The sequence below is a fragment of the Heteronotia binoei genome, chromosome 6, assembly GCF_032191835.1.
Source record: "Heteronotia binoei isolate CCM8104 ecotype False Entrance Well chromosome 6, APGP_CSIRO_Hbin_v1, whole genome shotgun sequence".
NCBI classification, from domain to species: domain Eukaryota; kingdom Metazoa; phylum Chordata; class Lepidosauria; order Squamata; family Gekkonidae; genus Heteronotia; species Heteronotia binoei.
The window spans coordinates 48,784,126-48,802,982 of record NC_083228.1 but is presented as its reverse complement, the minus strand read 5'-3'; positions in this window follow the sequence as shown (position 1 = coordinate 48,802,982).

The following is an 18,857-nucleotide window of genomic DNA, read 5'->3' as shown; positions in this document are numbered from 1 at the left end:
AACTTCAGCATTTTAATTCTCAGAAAGTCATTAGAAAATGGTCAGTTTTTAAAGCATACACAGGCTGGGGGTTAAACCAGTCTTCTGAAAGATGAACTTCTAAATTTGTATGCAGTTTGGAACATGATCATCAAATGAGTCTTAAAAGCACTCGTTCTAAAAAGCAACTTGAAAACAGAATGAATATTTTATTTATTTCTACCTAATTAGTGCTTAGAGCCAGGAAATGTGACTTGTGTCTTTGAGAATTACATCCTTTTGTCATTAAAGCTTGCAGTGAAGATGGTTCTCTCTCTCTCTCTCTTTCCTTTTAATCAGAACACTATTATCCTTAGATTGCCTCTTAAAATTGCTGTTTGTGTAACAAATTTGAAGGAGTTACTTACTTCCTAATAATTACATGAGTAAGAGAAAAAAAATACAAAGAGGAGACCTTTTACATGTTTGAGTGGTTTCACAGTCCAGTCTCATAATCAGATTCCAGAAATTGAACTTGCAGAAAGTTTGTGCTAGCCTTGTGGATTTTCATTTCAGATGTTGTCAACTCAAGGGCATTTGGACCAATCAATACCTGTCTGTCTTCTTGCACACAGAAAGTTGGCTATTAGAAAAGAGAGGCTTACAGCAGGCTCAGCCAATACCATTAGCCCTAGCCTTAGGGCAGTTCTATCCATGTGCTGGGGTAGACACCTGCCCCCTCCCCTCCCCCACCATTAAGAAGGCCACTTGGGATGTCATTTGGACATAGTGGGCAAAGAGCACTTCTTTATTCTTTCTCTTTTTTACACCCAGACTTCACCAAAAATCAATAAATCTGTTCTTTGCTTATTTTCAGAACTTTACTTCAATATAAGCAAGGACTTTCCTTCCAGCTACAAACTCTACTAACGCCAAATCAGTGTGTGTGTGTGTGTGTGTGTGTGTGTGTGTTATTTTCCTTTCTTTGTTCCAATTTGGGGAATAATTGGAAATAATATCAGAATGATGCAATTTTTTTCCTTGCTAAAGATTTCACAGATGAAAGACCTTGATCTGCTGTCTTCTTTCATGATTCAGCAGTGTGCTGGCTATTCTTCCCCTTGGTCTCCTTGTGGTATTAATGAATTTTTTGAAATGACACAACACAACATTGTCTTTCAATTCTGAAACCTTTCACCATCTCCAGTCACCAGTTGTTTTGGTACTCACAGAAGTCTTGAATTATTTTTTGTAATTGTTGTAAAATATACATACACCTTTCTTAGAGACAAAAGCACCAGAAGATGCATGTTTTAAGTTTGTTGCAGAAGATAAGACAAAATAGTTAGTCATTAAGTTTCCTTTGAAAATTCATGTCTTTATATTGTTTCTTTTATGTTTTGCTAGACAGTAGCATTTCTGCATCTGAGCTGAATATGGGGAGACTACAACAACCAAAAGATGAATTACTCTGGGGTTTTTTTCTTTTAAAATCCTATTAGCTGACTGGTAAGGGTAGAAAGGAAGAATTTGAGTGACACTTGGTTAACCCTAGAGCAGTATCTCAGATTCAGGGAAGAAATGGGAGTGGAATCAACACTAAAGCACCTGAGACAGTGATAGAGATAACAGAGAAAGATGCAAACCATGGATTTATATTATTGTTGCTGCACTGTCACGGTATGGTCTTGAGCAATTTATTTTCTCTTGGTCTCAGTTTTCCATCTGAAAAAGGGGTATAACTTTGGATTATATTGTTTGAGATGCTTCAGGGTTTTTTTTTAAAAAAAATCTTCCTCACAATAGGCTAATGGTATAACCTGACACCAGTTCCATTTCAAATCAGAATACCTGCTTATTATACCACATAAGTCCCATTTTGAATCATGTGGTTGTTTGTGAGGACCAGGCAGCATGGCCCTACCAGACATCAGCAAAGCTATAAAGGAAGGAGACACAATTTGCCACCTGGAAGAATGGTAGGAGAATGGAATTAAACTATGGGATAATTGATGGGAAGAGCATGTGTCCATTACATGTGCCTGCCCCTGGTTGAACTAATTCTTCGTTCATCATTCAACCCACCTGCCCTCCCTGTATTAGAATGAGTTTTTGCTGGTCATCTTATTTGGGGCCAGATAGGAATTTTTTGCCTCCAACTGAACTGGCCAGAGTTTGGGTGTTTTCGCCTACTCCATTCTTAGAGCAGCAGATTTTGGGCAGTTGATTGGCTAGGGTCATGCCTTCTAATTAGGTTTCCTGGCAGGTAGAAGGCAGAATGTTTGTGGATGCATCTGTTGTCTGACTTTCTCTTGATCAAGGGTGAGTTTACCCACAGAAGCCAATTCAGGTGGAGCCCTTGTCAGGGGATTGTTGGTAACCTGTGAGGCCTCCAATGATGTCCTCTTCTTCAGTTGTGCTACTGCAGGGGGAACTGGCTAGAGGATCTTCACATGCTGGCTGCCTGGCAACAACTTGGTATCTTGCTGATGCCAGAGCCTGATGTCATCCTTGTATGTGGCAGGGAGCAGGAGACCTCCCTTGTCTCAGAAATGCTAGTCCTTGTTATGTTAATTAAATAAAGTTGCCCATAGTTATTCCAGCTATGGTGTATGTCTCTTTATTATGACTATGGTGGCAAATACTAGTTGCAAGCCACTTTGTTTTGCTTTAAAAAATACCATGGATGAAGTGCCTTAAGGCATGCTTAGACTGCTCCCTGATAAAGGGAATGAAGTTTTGTTTTTAAACTGTGGAATGAGCAAACGGTTTGTGTTTCTTCCCTTATTTCCAAAATTTATAAAACCTTTTCCCATTTAACTATAACATTGGCAGTTAAAACTTTAACTAGACACTGGTCGTCCATTAAAGGAACATGTTTCAATGAAACTTCAAACAGAACTTTGGAAACATCAGATAAGATGGGCTGCTCTTTGTCCCCTTCTGTTTTGCATGCAGTTTTGTCTTATTATGGGGCAATTATTTTTTGCTTTAGACCTTCTACCTCTTTCTACATTGACAGTACCTGAACCCAGCTGATAAACAGAGGGATTCCCCAACTGGAGATGAAAAGTCTGGGAACAGAATATTCTTACACAAGGCAATAATAATTCTGTCTCATGTCTGGTGTCAAAAATACATTTGATCAACTGTTTGGTCGTTTTCGCACTCACCTTCTGCCGGCGCAACCCCCCTCTTCACCGCGCAGGATCTGCACGGATTTCGCACTAAACGCTGCGGAGCAGCCAGAAAAGCCGGAAGCTCCCGTCGCAAAAGCCGCGCAAACGCCAAACTGCTTTTTGGCGGTTTCAGTTTGAGCGGCTTTTGTGCCGGGAGCTTCCGGCTTTTCTGGCTGCTCCGCAGCGTTTAGTGCGAAATCCGCGCAGATCCTGCGCGGTGAAGAGGGGGGTCGCGCCGGCGGAAGGTGAGTGCGAAAACGACCATGGTCTTTTCAATGGGATGTTTCTTTTTTCATCTTCCTTTCAGAAGGCCAGAGGTATAACCTGGCACTAGTATTATTTCAAACCTGCTCAGTGTCCCATACAACAGGCTTGAAAGGGGAGGCCTGAGGTAACTCCCTCTGCTTTTGAGAATATCCCACCCAATGAAGCTGGAGAATTTTAAAGCTTGTACACTGTTTGGGGTAATTTTTGTTGGTCCTAATAAAGGACAGGCCTTGAATTCAGCAGGAGCTCATAAAAGTGCAGCTCCTGAACCTCCAGCCAGGATCTTCATGCAGTGGGGAGTTCTCTCCCCGCTGCACACAGATCCCGGGGCATATGCAAATGAGATATACTACTGAGCTCCTGCACTTTTTTTTTTTACAAAACGATCCCTGATAAAGGGCATTATGTAGCATTTAGTTCTAGATGGCTGTTCTTCTGTATATCCTCCCATGCTAGATATTTTTGAAAGTGCAAGATTAAAATTTCTAATAAAAACTGCAATCTAAATTGAGATGCCTCCTAAGGAGGAAGAGCACCTAGTCGAATCTCAGTTGTGAAAAAAGATCTACATAACAAAGTTCTGTTTTGTAAATGGACTTATGTTGCTACCTGATAACTAAATTTAAAATTAAGATACACTCGGGGTGGTCTTGGTTAATGACAATTGGAGCAGTTGCTGGGCCCCATCACCCCTTGCCCCACCTTTTCAGGAGGAGAGAAAGAAGAAGAGCAAGCTCCTGCCACCATTTGCACTGCCCCTGTCTGGGTCTTGGGCAGCTGGCTTTCTGCAGCAACAGTGGTGCTTGCCCATTTCACACTGGGTGAAGACCACCTCTTGCTTGGCCCTTGCAGGAGTGGGGGTGGAGGTGGCAGTGACCAGGGTCCTAGAATCACCAAGACCATCCCTGGATAAGCTCTCAGTATATATACGATATTTTCTTGTTTAATTACGGAAAGCAATTAAATTCGTTTAAAAGTATTCCTCTCAATATATACTCTAGTATTACATAATTAGTTATTAGTTATTGATTATTGGGTAAGGATATTGGTGTCAGCCAGTGTCTTGTTAAATGAAAGGAACTGCACTGATCAGTAACAGCAGAGGATCTGGCTGTAGCTTAAAAAAGAACTGGCAAAACTGAACTGGGAATCCTTCAAGAAAATATGTCTTTTTTTTTTTCTTCAAGAGTAACATTTCTGGTATCTCCTGTGTCAAAGAGTTCATTGTCAGAAGAACCTTCAGTTGGCATATTTGATTTGTGCTTTGGGTCCTAGTGGGATGGACAAGGATACTTGAAAATAACAAAAGCAAATCTCACCTTTCCAAATCTCAGAGAAGTTGCAGATAGGAGTGAGGAAACTCTTGCATGGCTTTTGTTATGGACAGCTGCTAGCAATTTCACATTAAAAAAGCGAGACAAAACTTTTTTTTTTTTTAAAAAAGAGACAAACCTGTCCCTAAAAAGGAAGTCTTGAAACATTTGAAATATTTGATCAAACACTGGAATATTTTTTTCAAAAGAGGCAACCTTTTTGCAAGGTTCTTAAAATCAATTTAAACATGCCTACCATTTAAATATTTCTGTCAGTCAAACCTGAAAGCTCTATAAAACTGGCCCTGATGGACTGAAATAAAATTATCCTTCTGTGTCATCCTTTTGTGCTTTGGTTGGTATTTCTGCAAACTTTAAATGTTTATGTCTGCACAAGGCTTAGAATCCCCAGACTATTTTCTGCAGGGAACAAACAGCCCTTCTTGTCCCAATATTTTTGAGTTAGGCTAGGAAGACTTCTCTACCATTGTAAGGCTCTGAATTAACCCTGTATTTTCAAAGAGTCACTGAGGGAATGCTGAACAGCCATCTAGCAGTTATCCGTGGACTGAGACAATAATGAAAATGAAGAACTGTCTCTTCCTTCGCCTGTGAAAAGGGCTGTGCTGAAGAGTTAGATTTCCATGATATTACAGAGGTGAACCTGCAAGTTTATAGTGATATTATATTAAGGGATAACTTTGTGAAGGAGTGGATTTATGTTTGCAGCCTACAGAGATTCCAAAAACAATATGAGCAAGTCATGGAGGAGAAAAGCTAGGCCTTCAGAGAAAAATGTCCAGGGGAGATCAAACTCATTGCATTGCATTCTGTAAGCTGTGGAAAAGGATGATGTTCACCTAATATTATCATTGGAGTCCCTGGCCATCTATGCGTTTCTTACCCTCTTACTGTTTTGGAGTTCTATAATATTATTGGTTGTAGAATTTATTTATTACTAGGGATGGACACAAACTGGCTCATGAGGTAAAGTTCATCACAAATTTTGGCCAGTTCGTGGTTTATGAAGCATGTTATGGAAGGTTGCCCAGCACTCCTTTCCCCTGCTGGGTTTTTGGTGTTGGGTGGACTCAGGGCTCTGAGCCACCCTGTCACATTTTGATTGTGATTCCTCTTCCCTGCAGGGGTTTGAGGAAGTTAGATGGACACTACCCAAAGACCAGCAGTTGATAACAGCTGTCCCTACTCCCACCTTTTCCAGTCCCGAGGTGTTGTTTTCAGCCCACATTTTGGAACATTTGTTCACCCTCTCCAGTAACCCCTGTGATGCAGAGTACCTTGTGCCATGTGTGCCACTCCCTCATCCAGAGGGGTGCATCCCCCAACATTTGTCCTCCTCTTTTCTCCAGAAGTACCCACAAAGAGTGCATCCCACTATGTTGCTGCTGGAGGAAAGAGCGGTGGCCAGTGGGAAGAAGAAAAGGCCCACTCCCTCTCAGCAGGGAGAAGTGGAGGGGGAGCAGGAGGACACTCCAAGAAAGGATCCCTGCACTCAGGGTGCCATGAGTGGTGGGACATCAAGGCAGGCCATCCTCCAATATGTAATTTCTGCAGGGGCTGTGTCATCCAGAAGGGCTACGTGGAGGTCCCAGGAAGCAGTCTCTTGCCTCATTGGTGAAATGATTACTGTGTATGGCCAGCCCTTTCACTGGCTGCTGCAACACCTGGCACCTTGGTACAAGGCAAAACTGTTCACTTCATGGCAGACCTCTGGAGCAGCCAGCAGCACAGCTACCTCTCCCTCAACTGTCTTTCTGGACTATCGTAGCACAACCTAGGCACCATGAGGGGACAGTTCTTGCTTCACCTGATGGAGACCTGTAAGCACCTGGCCACCCACTTCTTGTATAGCATCATGTCTACTGGTCTGCTGCATAAGAGGCAGGTAAGGGGATGAGCCTGAATACTGGCTCATCCTAGACTTATCCCCTGGAACTCTACCAAAACCATGATTGTGCCTTTGGTGGAGCAGAAGAGTGTGGTGTAGGATGTTATCTCCTCCATGACCATTCTGCAGGAGGAAGAGGAACTCAGTATCAGCACCAATGACTAGATGATCCTTTTCCTATAGGTGCATGTCCTCAAACCCTTTGAGGACACCACTGATGTGGTCTGTGTCCATACAGCCAGCCTGGGGCAAATCATCCCCTGATTTGAGGGCTGGACTGGGCATTGACCTCCACATTGTCACCCAGCCTGGATGGGGTGCATCACAGGGGTCACTGGAGAGGGTGAAGAAATCTTCCAGTATGTGGGCTGAAAACAACACCCCAGGACTGGAAAAGGTGGGAGTAGGGACAGCTGCTTTATGACACTAGATTGGAAGGAGCCGCAGAGGATGTACTGAAGGCAAGAGCAGCAACAGGGAGTTGTGTGGAAAGGGAGGATACTTCCCCCACCAAATCACTGCTGTCAAAAACTTCTGGATCAGGCTTGGCAGAGAGGTTGTGGGTTGGCATCACCACCAGGTTGTATTTTTTTCTGCAAGGAAGGGGAGTATAGGCAGGACTGTATGTGTGACCTCCATGTTAGAGGCAGCATTACTCTCCAGAATGCAGAGCTTGTGTGATGGAAGTGTGAGCTCTTCAAAGAAGTGTGGAGGCTACAGGCCAGAGAGAAGAGTGGATGGGAGAGGCTTTATTTTTTTGGGGGGGGGGGAGGAGGAGAAGGAGAAGATCTGCTGTGAATTTGGTGTCTCTAGCTTACACAGGATCTGTTCTATACACTCCTGATCCTCTTGAACCTGCACCTCATTTTCCAAGAAAACACTTTCCTGGGACTCCTTCTTTGGGGAACCATAACTTGGACCCCATAAATCCAATCCTCATCAAACTTGGAGGGCAGGTAGAAGAGAGGAAGACAGAAACCCTTGTGGGTTTGGTGTCTCTAGGAAACTTGGAGTGCCAGTCTACCCATCACAAACCTCACAATCTAAGCCACTTTTGTCTTGCACAGAAATGTTAGTGACAATCTGTGGTTCACAAACCACTCACACCATGAGGCATGAATTGATCCAAACCTCATTTCCCTGCTTGTGCCCATCTCTATTTATTTTATCCCACTCTTCCTTGAAGGAGCTCAAGGCAGCACACACACAGCTCCTCCATTTTATATTTGCAACAATCCTATATGGTAACTTTGAGAGAATGACATGGATTGCATGGCACAGTGAGGGTGTGAACTTGGGTCCCTCCAGTATTTCTATACTACACCACATGAGCTCTAACCATGAATATGCAATGGATACAGAATGAAAAGTGTGAGAAGATGGTTTATCTATTGTCTATTTTTTTCTTACCTAATTCTTTAACATGACAAATGTCTCTGAAAACTGTTACCTCAAGCAGGTAGAAGGATAGACAGAATCTATAAAGAAGATTCTTGGAATTTTGGTGCCCGCTTTTGAAACATGATGCACCTCCCCTTAAGTTGCAGAGTGAGTTTTTCCTTTCCTTCTCTTCAGGGTAGTTTCTTTTCTTTCTTGTCAGTATTTTGCCAGTTCAACTGTTATGTTTTCTCAAATATTTGAAATTTTGAAGAGTTTATCTACATTTTTTACATTAGGAAATGTCTATGGGTGCTATACAGTAGCCTATTTTTTTAGAAAATGCAAAAAAGTTCTCTCATTTTTCCATTCAATGAAGTAGAAAACCCTTGATATGAAGAATATGGAAGAATTATTTCAAAATTAGGCCCAGAGAATGGTTTCCCTCAGACTTAGAAATCAGGGTTGCATTCTGCCCTTTGCAACCATGGAGTGCAGGAAGCAGAGCAATACTTCCTTTCACACTGGTTGCTACTATGCATGATGTGGATGTGCCCTGGGAAAGAGTCAGGATAATATTGTCCATAAGAAGCAGGAGGTGTCTACTGAATGGCCTTGAGATGATTCAGTGTATGGAGAACCTGCATGAAAGCCAGTGGTGAAGAGAGGAGGGCTGTAATAGAGCCCTCTGGGAGTGCATTTGTACCCTAACTTTCCCTCTTTACTTCCTGAAGACTGTCTTTAAATATGCCCAGTTTCTTCCTCCTAGTTTAGATGTGAAATTGTTAGAAATCATCTGTATCTTTGCCTGCCAGGTTGCCATTTATAGTGAGAACCTCCCACTTGAACATCCATGCTCCTGTTGCCATTCCAGAGAGCAGCTGGAGAAAAATAGGGACAAAAATCAGTGTTGGGATTGCTGTGACATCACTTCTAGTTTAGGAACTGGAAGTGACATCAGGCCAATTTTGAAGTCTCTGCTCCAACTCTGCTCAGGGATATTGTCATCCATGGATTGGGAACCCTAAGTGTATCATCCTTCATAAATCAGAACTCATCACTTGGCTAGATACCACTCTGTTAATTTAGTCCATGACAACTGTACAGTAAATCAATAGTTTTTAAAGTCCAAATTAGAAAATGAGGCCTTGATGTGGAAGTACTACATGTTAGTGCTTAAACAAACAAACATGGTAGATTATGGACATGTTTCTAAGTCATTTTGTTGACACGGAGGAGGACTTGGTCTAACAACTTAAGGCAATGTGGAAGTCAATGTATGTGGCCTTGAGCTTACCGGAGGGCTCAGTGAATCAGTAAAATATATAGAAGAAGAAGAAGAAGAAGAAGAAGAAGATATTGGATTTATATCCCGCCCTTCACTCCGAAGAGTCTCAGAGTGGCTCACAATCTCCTTTACCTTCCTCCCCCACAACAGTCACCCTGTGAGGTGGGTGGGGCTGGAGAGGGCTCTCACAGCAGCTGCCCTTTCAAGGACAACCTCTGCCAGAGCTATGGCTGACCCAAGGCCATTCCAGCAGGTGCAAGTGGAGGAGTGGGGAATCAAACCCGGTTCTCCCAGATAAGAGTCTGCACACTTAACCACTACACCAAACCGGCTCTCCAGACGATCCAATAAGAATATCTAAATATAGATATAGATGATCCAATAAGGATATCTAAATATTCTATAGGTCTAAAAAGCAGTTGGTCAAAGAAGGAGGCTTATGTTTCAGCTGTTTATTCACAACATTAAATATTGTATTCTTTTTATTTTTTAAAAAAGTTGGTTTAGTTGTGATAAGTGATTGAAATTTCCCTACTCTGCTTTCAAAAGAGAAATAGGGAGTCTTTTTTGTGTGGCTATCTTTGGAAGCCTTACATGCTGAAATTTATTCCATTACGCTATTAAAGAAGAGAGTGTGCAACATGCCTTCCACCTCAAGGCATCTCTCAGTACATTTTCATCTTTTCTAATACCTGTAGCTTCCTTTCTACACTAACATTTTACTGCAAGCATTTTAGACTCTCTGCCAGTTAACTCTCCCTCGAACGCCCATGGCCTTCTCGTCTCTTGTGGTCACTCATGTTGGCCCTTTCAGATCTCTAGTGGGGGGTGGTGAGGACCGCAGTGAATGAAATATCAAGCAAACAGATCAAATGGCAGCCTGCCACCTCCCCTCTGCCTCCTCCCCCATAATAAACAGATCGTGTGTAAAGCATTCCAAGCATTAACTCCTTGCTCTACTTTCCTAATTTTCTTTTCAAAATGGAAGGATCATTCTTTATATGGAACTGGCACTCCCCCCCCCTCCATCTGACTATTAGAACCCAACTAACAGAGACTGAAAAGCAACATATTTATTCATTTGCAGCGTCATTGTCATGTTGGTCCTTAATTAGAATCGCAATAGCAGGTAGACAATGGCTTGTATTTGTGCAGGGGTTGGAACAGACCGAAGCACACTAACCATTCTGTTGATGACTTGAGTCTCAGCTGAAATGCAACTCCTGCTGAATTTCTTCCAGCAGCACAAGCCAAATCTTTTCCCTCATTTGATACAGTGACCTCTCAAGTGCATCATTGCCCTGAGGGCTGAGGGCAGTCCAGCTTCTGTTAAACCCCTTGGGTTGATAATCTTCTCCCACATTTGCCCTTAACACCAGACATACTACCATTAGCTACAGCTCCACTGGTGCTCATTAGAGTCGATCAATATAGACTAACATAAAGAATGCTACTGCACCTTCTGTTATTTCTCAGTTACTGCAGATTTACTGGCTTTCTCCTATAATATAATACAAGTGCTGTGTTAGTCAGGCTTGGATCCCACTCATATCTTTTAAAAATAGCAAAAATGTTAAGCACTGAAGGATTAATTTTTCTGACTATACATGCAAATTCCTGCTAAATGCAGTGAAGGAAAGCCTTTGCTTAACTCTTAAATCAAAGAAATGGAAATATTATGTTTTCAAGTGTATTTTCAAGTACAAACAGCAAAAACATTGCAATCAGAAAAGGGGCCTTCAGAGAAATGGCATGCTCCCCCCCAACACACACTGAATTTTATTTTACCTTTTGGCTTAATTACAGACTGACGGTCCATGAAAAATGTTTGGAGTATGGGAAGAGAGAGCAAGAAGAAATCTGTACTAAGGGAATAGAAAGCATGTACTAAGAAAACTGCTTACTTTCACCAGTAGGTGATGCCAGAGATTTCAGTCCATCATTACTAAGAGTTTAAAAATTAGGGATAATATTTTTAAAACATCTTTTGTTGGGAAAGATCTTCTAAAGGACACCAAGAAATGTTGCTTCATTGGGACACAATGATAAAATAATAATTATTGATGAAATGGCACAAGTCTTGCAATTTCTGAGAACTGCTTATCAGTTTTGTTTTACACATGGCATTGGTTCATGTGGTGAAGCTGGTTACTTTTACTTCCTTCCATGCAATCCTTTCTCTGTAGGAGAAATATTATTGCTTACCTGAATCCAGGTTGCTGTTATTTTCATGATTACAGTGATGTTCAAATATTTCTAACTGGGATAATCAAAATAGAATGTGGAAATAGGCAAGAGGGAAATGGTAGGTTTCCATGTCTGAACAGCACCTTGGATTTAAAAAAATAAAAGCAACAATTGAATATGGCATTATCAGATATAAGACCCAGTGTTGTATAGTAGCTGGAGAGTCAGCTTTGAATCCCCATTCTGGAAGACTCAGGTTTGAATCCCCATTCTACCATGAAAACTTGCTGAGTGTATTTTGGGCTACTTTCTGCCTTATCTAGTCAATTCACATCTGAAAGTTGGAAGTAATTTTATAATAATAACAATAACTTTTATTTCTATCCCGCCCTCCCCGCCTAGGCGGCTCAGGGCGGCTAACAACAACTTACACATTAACATAAATAATAAAACTTTAAATTTAACAATTAAAATTAAACATAAAAACCAGTCAGTTAAGTTAAAATACATGATTTTCATTAGACTAAATATATATGAGTATATCTGGCAGCGATAGAGCTGTTATGGCGCTGCCAGTTTAGGTAGTCTTATGGATGGCGGTTCTTACACCAGGCAACTCAGCAGTCAGTGTCATTATAGGCTTGTCTAAAAAGGGCGGTCTTGCAGGCCCTGCGGAACTGGCCAAGGTCCCGCAGGGCCCGCACCTCCTCCGGAAGCTGGTTCCACAATGCCGGTGCAGCCGCTGAAAAGGCCCGTACTCTAGTATGTTGGAGTTTGACCTCTCTCGGCCCAGGGATGGTCATTTTGTTTTTACCCACTGACCTCAGTGCCCTCTGGGGTTCATATGGGGAGAGACGGTCCCTTAGGTAGGCTGGTCCTCGGCCATATAGGGCTTTAAAGGTGATAACCAACACTTTGTACTGGACTCGGTAGATAATTGGTAGCCAGTGCAGTCCGCGCAGCCCCGGCCGTATGTGCTCCCATTTCGAGAGCCCTAACAGTAGCCTGGCCGACGCGTTCTGCACCAGCTGTAACTTCCGAGTCCGGCACAGAGGTAGCCCCAAGTAGAGGGCATTACAGTAGTCCAATCTTGAGGTGACCGTTGCATGGATCACTGTTGCGAGGTCTCGGCACTCCAGGAAGGGGGCCAACTGCCTTGCCCGCTTCAGATGGAAGAATGCTGACTTGGCAGTGGCTGCTATCTGGGCCTCCATTGATAATGAAGGCTCCAGTAAAACACCCAGACTTCTTACCTGGCGCGCTGGTTCCAATGGTGCGCCATCGAAAGTTGGGAGAGCTATTTCCCCTCCCCGAGCGCCACGACCCACGCAAAGGACCTCTGTCTTCGCTGGATTCAACTTCAACCCACTCAATCTGAGCCACGTCGCCACAGCCTGTAAGGCCCGATCCAGGTTCCCCGGGGCGGAGCCAGGCCGGCCATCCATTAGCAGATAGAGCTGGGTGTCATCCGCATATTGATGGCAACCCAGCCCAAACCTCCGGACAATCTGGGCAAGGGGGCGCATGTAGATGTTGAACAACATTGGGGAGAGAACTGCTCCCTGAGGCACCCCACAATCAAGTGTGCGCCTCTGGGATCGCTCACCCCCAATGGCCACCCTTTGTCCCCGATCAGAGAGGAAGGAGGAAAGCCATTGTAGGGCCAACCCCCCAACCCCTATGTCGGCGAGGCGGCGCTTTAGCAACTGGTGGTCGACTGTATCAAATGCCGCCGACAGGTCTAATAACATCAGTACCGCAGCGCCGCCCCGATCCAGATGCCGCTGGAGGTCATCTACCAAGGCGACCAGCACTGTCTCCGTCCCATGACCCGGTCGGAACCCAGACTGGCACAGGTCAAGAACGGAAGCGTCATCTAGGAACCTCTGTAGCTGCAACGCCACTGCCCTCTCAATAATTTTACCTAAAAATGGTAAGTTAGACACCGGACGATAGTTTGCCAATTCGGCCGGGTCTGCTGTACTTTTTTTTAAGAGAGGGCGAACCAACGCCTCTTTCAAAGGCGTTGGGAAGTGCCCCTCTACGAGGGATCTATTTATGATGTCCCGTAAAGGACATCTAAGCTCCCTCTGGCAAGATTTAATCAGCCAAGAGGGGCAAGGATCCAAATCGCATGTTGTTGGGCGAGCAGCGGAGAGGATCCCATCGACTTCCTCCAGGTTGAGCGGATCGAAGTGATCCAGGGCCAAGCCCGAAGACAGGCACGGAGCCTCAATTTCACTCACTGTTTCCAAGGTGGTAGGCAGGTCTTGGCGGAGCAGTGAGATTTTATCCGCAAAATATTTCGCAAATGCCTCACAGCCGATCTCCAATTCCCTAATGTTTGGTTTGCCTTGTGGCAATGTTATAAGATCCCCAATTATTCTAAACAATTGTGCTGGGCGCGAATCTGCGGATGCAATCTTGGTTGCAAAGTAGTTTTTCTTTGCAACCTTGACTGCCATCTCATAAGACTTCATAAACGTTCTGTAGGATGTTCTCATTGCTTCGTCCCGAGTATGTCTCCACTGCCTCTCTAGTCGTCTGAGCCCTTGTTTGAGCTGGCGCAGTTCTGAGGTGTACCATGGCGCCAGTCTCGTACGAGGGCGCAGAGGGCGCCGGGGTGCTATTTCGTCGATGGCCCTGGTTAGTCGGTCTTGCCAGATTTCCACAAGGCCATCGAGGGAATTGCTAGTGGGCCAAGGATCCCCCAGGGCCGTTTGGAACCGTTCCGGGTCCATCAGGCCCCGGGGGCGAGCCAAAATAGGCTCTCCGCCCATACAGGGTTGGTGTGGCGTCCCCACACGGGCCTTAAGGGCTAGGTGATCCGACCATGGTACCGCTTCTACCGCGATATCGCTCACCGAAATCCCGGACGCAAAGATCAGGTCTAGTGTGTGACCAGCTTGATGCGTGGGAGTCGTAACAAGTTGAGAGAGCCACAGTGTCGCCATGGAAGACACTAGGTCCATCGCCTGAGTGGAGGCCGTGTCATCGGCATGGACGTTGAAGTCACCCAGGACCATAAGCCTCGGGAACCTCAACGCCCAGCCCGCCACTGCCTCCAATAGTGATGGTAAGATGCTGGTTGGTGCGTTAGGCAGACGGTACACCAACCAGACTGCCAACCCCTCTCCGGCATCCCACGCCAAACCGGCACATTCAATACCATCAATCCTTGGGTCCGGGAGGGCCCGAAAGGAGTAATCCTCCCGTATGAGTAGCGCCACTCCTCCCCCCCGCCCGCTAATCCGTGATTGGTGAAAGACCGAGTATCCCGGGGGGGACATTTGGGAGAGTGCTACTGTCTCCCCGTCCCTCACCCAGGTCTCGGTCACGCAAGCCAGGTCCACATCCTGCTGGAGCAAGAACTCCCTCAGGATCGCGGTCTTGTTGTTTATGGACCTGGCGTTGCATAACACCAATGACAGAGGCGAGCAATTCCTCTTGGTCCCACTACCTGCCACCGTTGGGATGGGAAGTAGACTAGAAGGCGACCGAGCCCCTTTTTGTCTCTGTCTCCTTCCTTTATATAACTGTCTACTCGCACCGTCATACCTTCCCCTCCCCAGGAGCACTGGAATCCCTTGGCCGGACATTGCGGCTGCACTAAGTAGAATTCTCAGATCTTCCTCACCGATTCTCCCCGGTCTGTCGTTTTAGCTGTCCTCTTACTAACCCCTCTGACTCCAACCGCAAGACCCACTTCCTATATCTTAAATTAATTAATTTAATTGTCCTCCCCCAATCTGTTCATCAATTGTTATGAAATCTTCTATAAATTTATTCTTCCCAGCATCAGTAAAATATCCTCCCTCTCATCCCCTCACTGTTAATGCGCTGAGCGTCAATAACTACTTTCCAATATATATAAATATATATTATAAATCTAAATTACAATTGATTGAATTAAATTACTTAATAAATTAATTAACAGTGAATTATATCAATTTCTACTAGTGATCAAGCCATTGGTCAGTCATTGGGTATAGATTGCACATTGTCCGTTCTTCACCTAATTTATTAGGCTTAGTTGTTTTTAAAGTGCAAATGCAGATGTTATTAGGCTTAGTTGTTTTTAAAGTGCAAATGCAGATGTTATTAGGCTTAGTTGTTTTTAAAGTGCAAATGCAGATGTTACAGTCTAGGGGGGAGATGGGGGAGACAGGCTCTTCTATGGTCTTCCACATTGATCCGTTGCTCTTAACTCCTTCAGGAAGTTGTGTGCAACTGAGCTCCCCTGAGCCCCGTGTAGGGCTTCTCTGTTGGGGCTGCTCAGGTCGCCAGCCAGTTGTATTATGTGGCGGTTTTGATGTTCAGTCGAAGGGAGGGGGGGAGGGCAGGGCGGTTGATAAAGAAGAGGGGGGGCCAGTGGGGGGTCGGAGGTAGAGGCTAGAGAACGCCCTCCTAATCTCCGTCTCGTTTCCATCTCGGGGTGACCCGCTGTTTTTGGTCGCTGCTCCCCGCGCGTTCCCCACGCGCCGCTCCGCTGTTTTCCAGCCCCCGCGACTCGCTCACCACGCTCTCAGCTGCCTTCGCCTTCCGCCCCCAGCGTCTCCCGAGCAAGCTCTCCTCACTCGGTTCTTCTGCTCCCCGGTCCCCGCAGCACGCTCGTGGCGCCCTGAGTCGGTGCCCTCCGTCGCCCTCCGTCACCCTCACTCTCAGCCCCCGACTTCTCACCAGGGCGAGTTCTCCGCGTACGGTTCTGCTGTTTCCTAACCCCCGCGGCTCGTCCGTAGCTCTTTCGGCCGGCCTCACTCCCAACCTCCGATGTCTCGCCAGGCCTCTTCCCTCGCTGGGCAGCCTTTCCACGGCAGTCCGTGGACGCACCTCACCTCCACCACAACGCTAGGCCGGTCGGTCGTCGGTGAGTTTGCTTTACTCCCGGTCGGGCCGCCGTTGTTCCTCGTCGCCGCTACTGTACCACTATTGTATCGAGTGGCTGTTATTAGTTGTTATAGTTTAATTTAGTTGTTATAATTTAGTTGCTGTAGCTGTTATAGCTATAAACGGCGGGAGCCCCAGCGCTAGGCTTCAACCGCCGCCGCCATCTTACTCCTTTACTCCATTTTAGTCAGATTAGTCAGATTAGCCACTCTTCCAAGCGTAATGAATAGAAAGCAGGGCGTTTTTTTTTCTGGAAAAAGCCCAGCAGGAACTCATTTGCATATTAGGACACACACCCTGATGTCACCATTGTTTCATACAGGGCTTTTTTTGTAGAAAAGGCCTAGCATGAACTCATTTGCATATTAGACCATGCTTCCTGAGATCAAGCCAGCCGGAACTGTGTTCCTGTGTGTTCCTGCTCAAAAAAAGCCCTAATAGGAAGTATTTAGTATTGATCTCAATTATTTAACATCTGAATGCACATCCTTAGTAGGACTGCTGTGAATAATCTAGCTTCTTTGAGAGATCTACACTTATTTTATGAACTGTCAGGGCCACTGGAAATATGGTTAAACTAAGGATAAGGCCCATTGTGAGGAAGAATACAACAGGCTCTAGAAAGAGGCTCTAGTCAAGTGCCCTCCACCCAGCCTTGCTGTCTTCCCATCCACCCAAGGAAGGCATTCACCTCAAGGGCATCTGGAGAGCAGTTGTAATTGTGAGTGATTTCTATCCCTCATCTGGAGATGAGCAACAGTGGTTTCCCAGGAGGAAATGACTGTTTTGGAGGGTGGAGTATATGGCATTGTACCTGTCTGAGATCCCACCCCTCCTCAAACCCCACCCTCTTCAGGCTCCATCCCTTAAATCTCCAGGAATTTCCTCATCTGGAGTTGGCGACCCTTTCTCCTTTCCTTTATTTGCCCCTCTGACTTCAACTTTCCATCACCTCATTCCTCCTTGCAGCCTCTACATAGGAAAAGGACAGTCTATCTCCAAAGGGGGGGGGGGGAAATCAAAGCAGCTTACATAATTCCCCCCCTCCCCTCTGATCCGCACAACAACCCTGTGAAGTAGGTGAGGCTGCAAGTCTGTGACTGGTCCAAAATCACCCAGTCAGCTTCCACAGCAAGAACCTGGGTCTGGCAGACCCAACTCTGAAGCCTTAACTCCTATGTGTAAGGAAAAGCCCCCTACTTTTCATACACATGGACATCGTGATCACCAGTATGGTTGCCAGGGTGCCTGGAGTTTTGACTCGCACACATGTGCTCTAAGAAGTGGACTTTACCCACGGTTTCTAAGGCTTATGTGGATACTATAAGCCTCAGCTTTGCAGCAGCATTCTACATCTCTGGATGGGTGTTAGCCAAAACTACAGATGAGCTTCCAGATGTTCCTTGTGTGCCCAGTCTTGGCCGCTGCAGTGGAAGAAGCCACACCACCATGAACTGTACAGGCAAATAGTTTCCAGCCTGTTCCCATGAACCAAAGGCTAACACCACCAGAATCCATCTTGTTTTCCTGACTCCATATCCAACAGCTGCTTCAACTTCTGCATAAGGCAATCAAGCATATCTTAGGTGTGGATCCTGCCAGACCACTTAAGCCTTTGTCTAATGAAACCCAGGACAAAGACTAGTGCCAGGAAGAAGTCTAAAGAAGAGGAAGACCATCTTCAGCCAGAGCCAAGTTCCTTTGTGTAAACTGGGTGTTACCTAGGCAATGATTTGGCTCTCTATTGTCACCCTTTTAGATAAGTTTAATAGTCTTAAGCATCTCCCCACCCAGTAATCTCTCCCATTCTTATCCCCAACTGTCATTTTGGAGCCTCCCCCTGGTCCATTTCAACCTGAAAGTTTAACCAGGTATCCAGGATCCAGGCAAGTCCATTGGTCAAGAGCAAGCACCCAATTAGGTGCCACCAATGAACTTTCTATTGGTTGTCGCAGTAGTCCAGTCCTTATGGTCACTGCGAAACCTCCCCTTTTCTGAGGTCATGTACCAGCTGACCACCTGTCATCCACCCCAGTGCCTCCCATCCCCTAAGGGCTCAAGGTAGTCTATTTAACCTCTGACCCAACTCCACTCATGTGTGCTTCTATCAGTATCCCAACTTCCGCTGCATAGATCCATCCCCGATTCCCGATCAGTTTCAGGTCCCTTCTCCCACTTCCTCGCTTGTCGCCATTGGAGCCTTCCTTGAAGACTACGATAGGTAAATATCACCCTGTTTGTCCACCCATGTGTTCCCCTATCTCTCTATCTATGTTTCCTAGGACTGAATGTGTGTTTTGATGAGTATTTTATCTTGTATGGAAGCCTATATTTTTCCTAATAAATTATAATTGATTTTACTAAATTAGAGTCCCTATTATTTTAAGCATTACTTCCTGGACGTGTATATTGTATACATAGGTAAAAAGATCCTGAGTGAGCCAGGTGCCCACCTGACTAATTCCCCAACCTCGTTTTGAGGGCATTTTGGC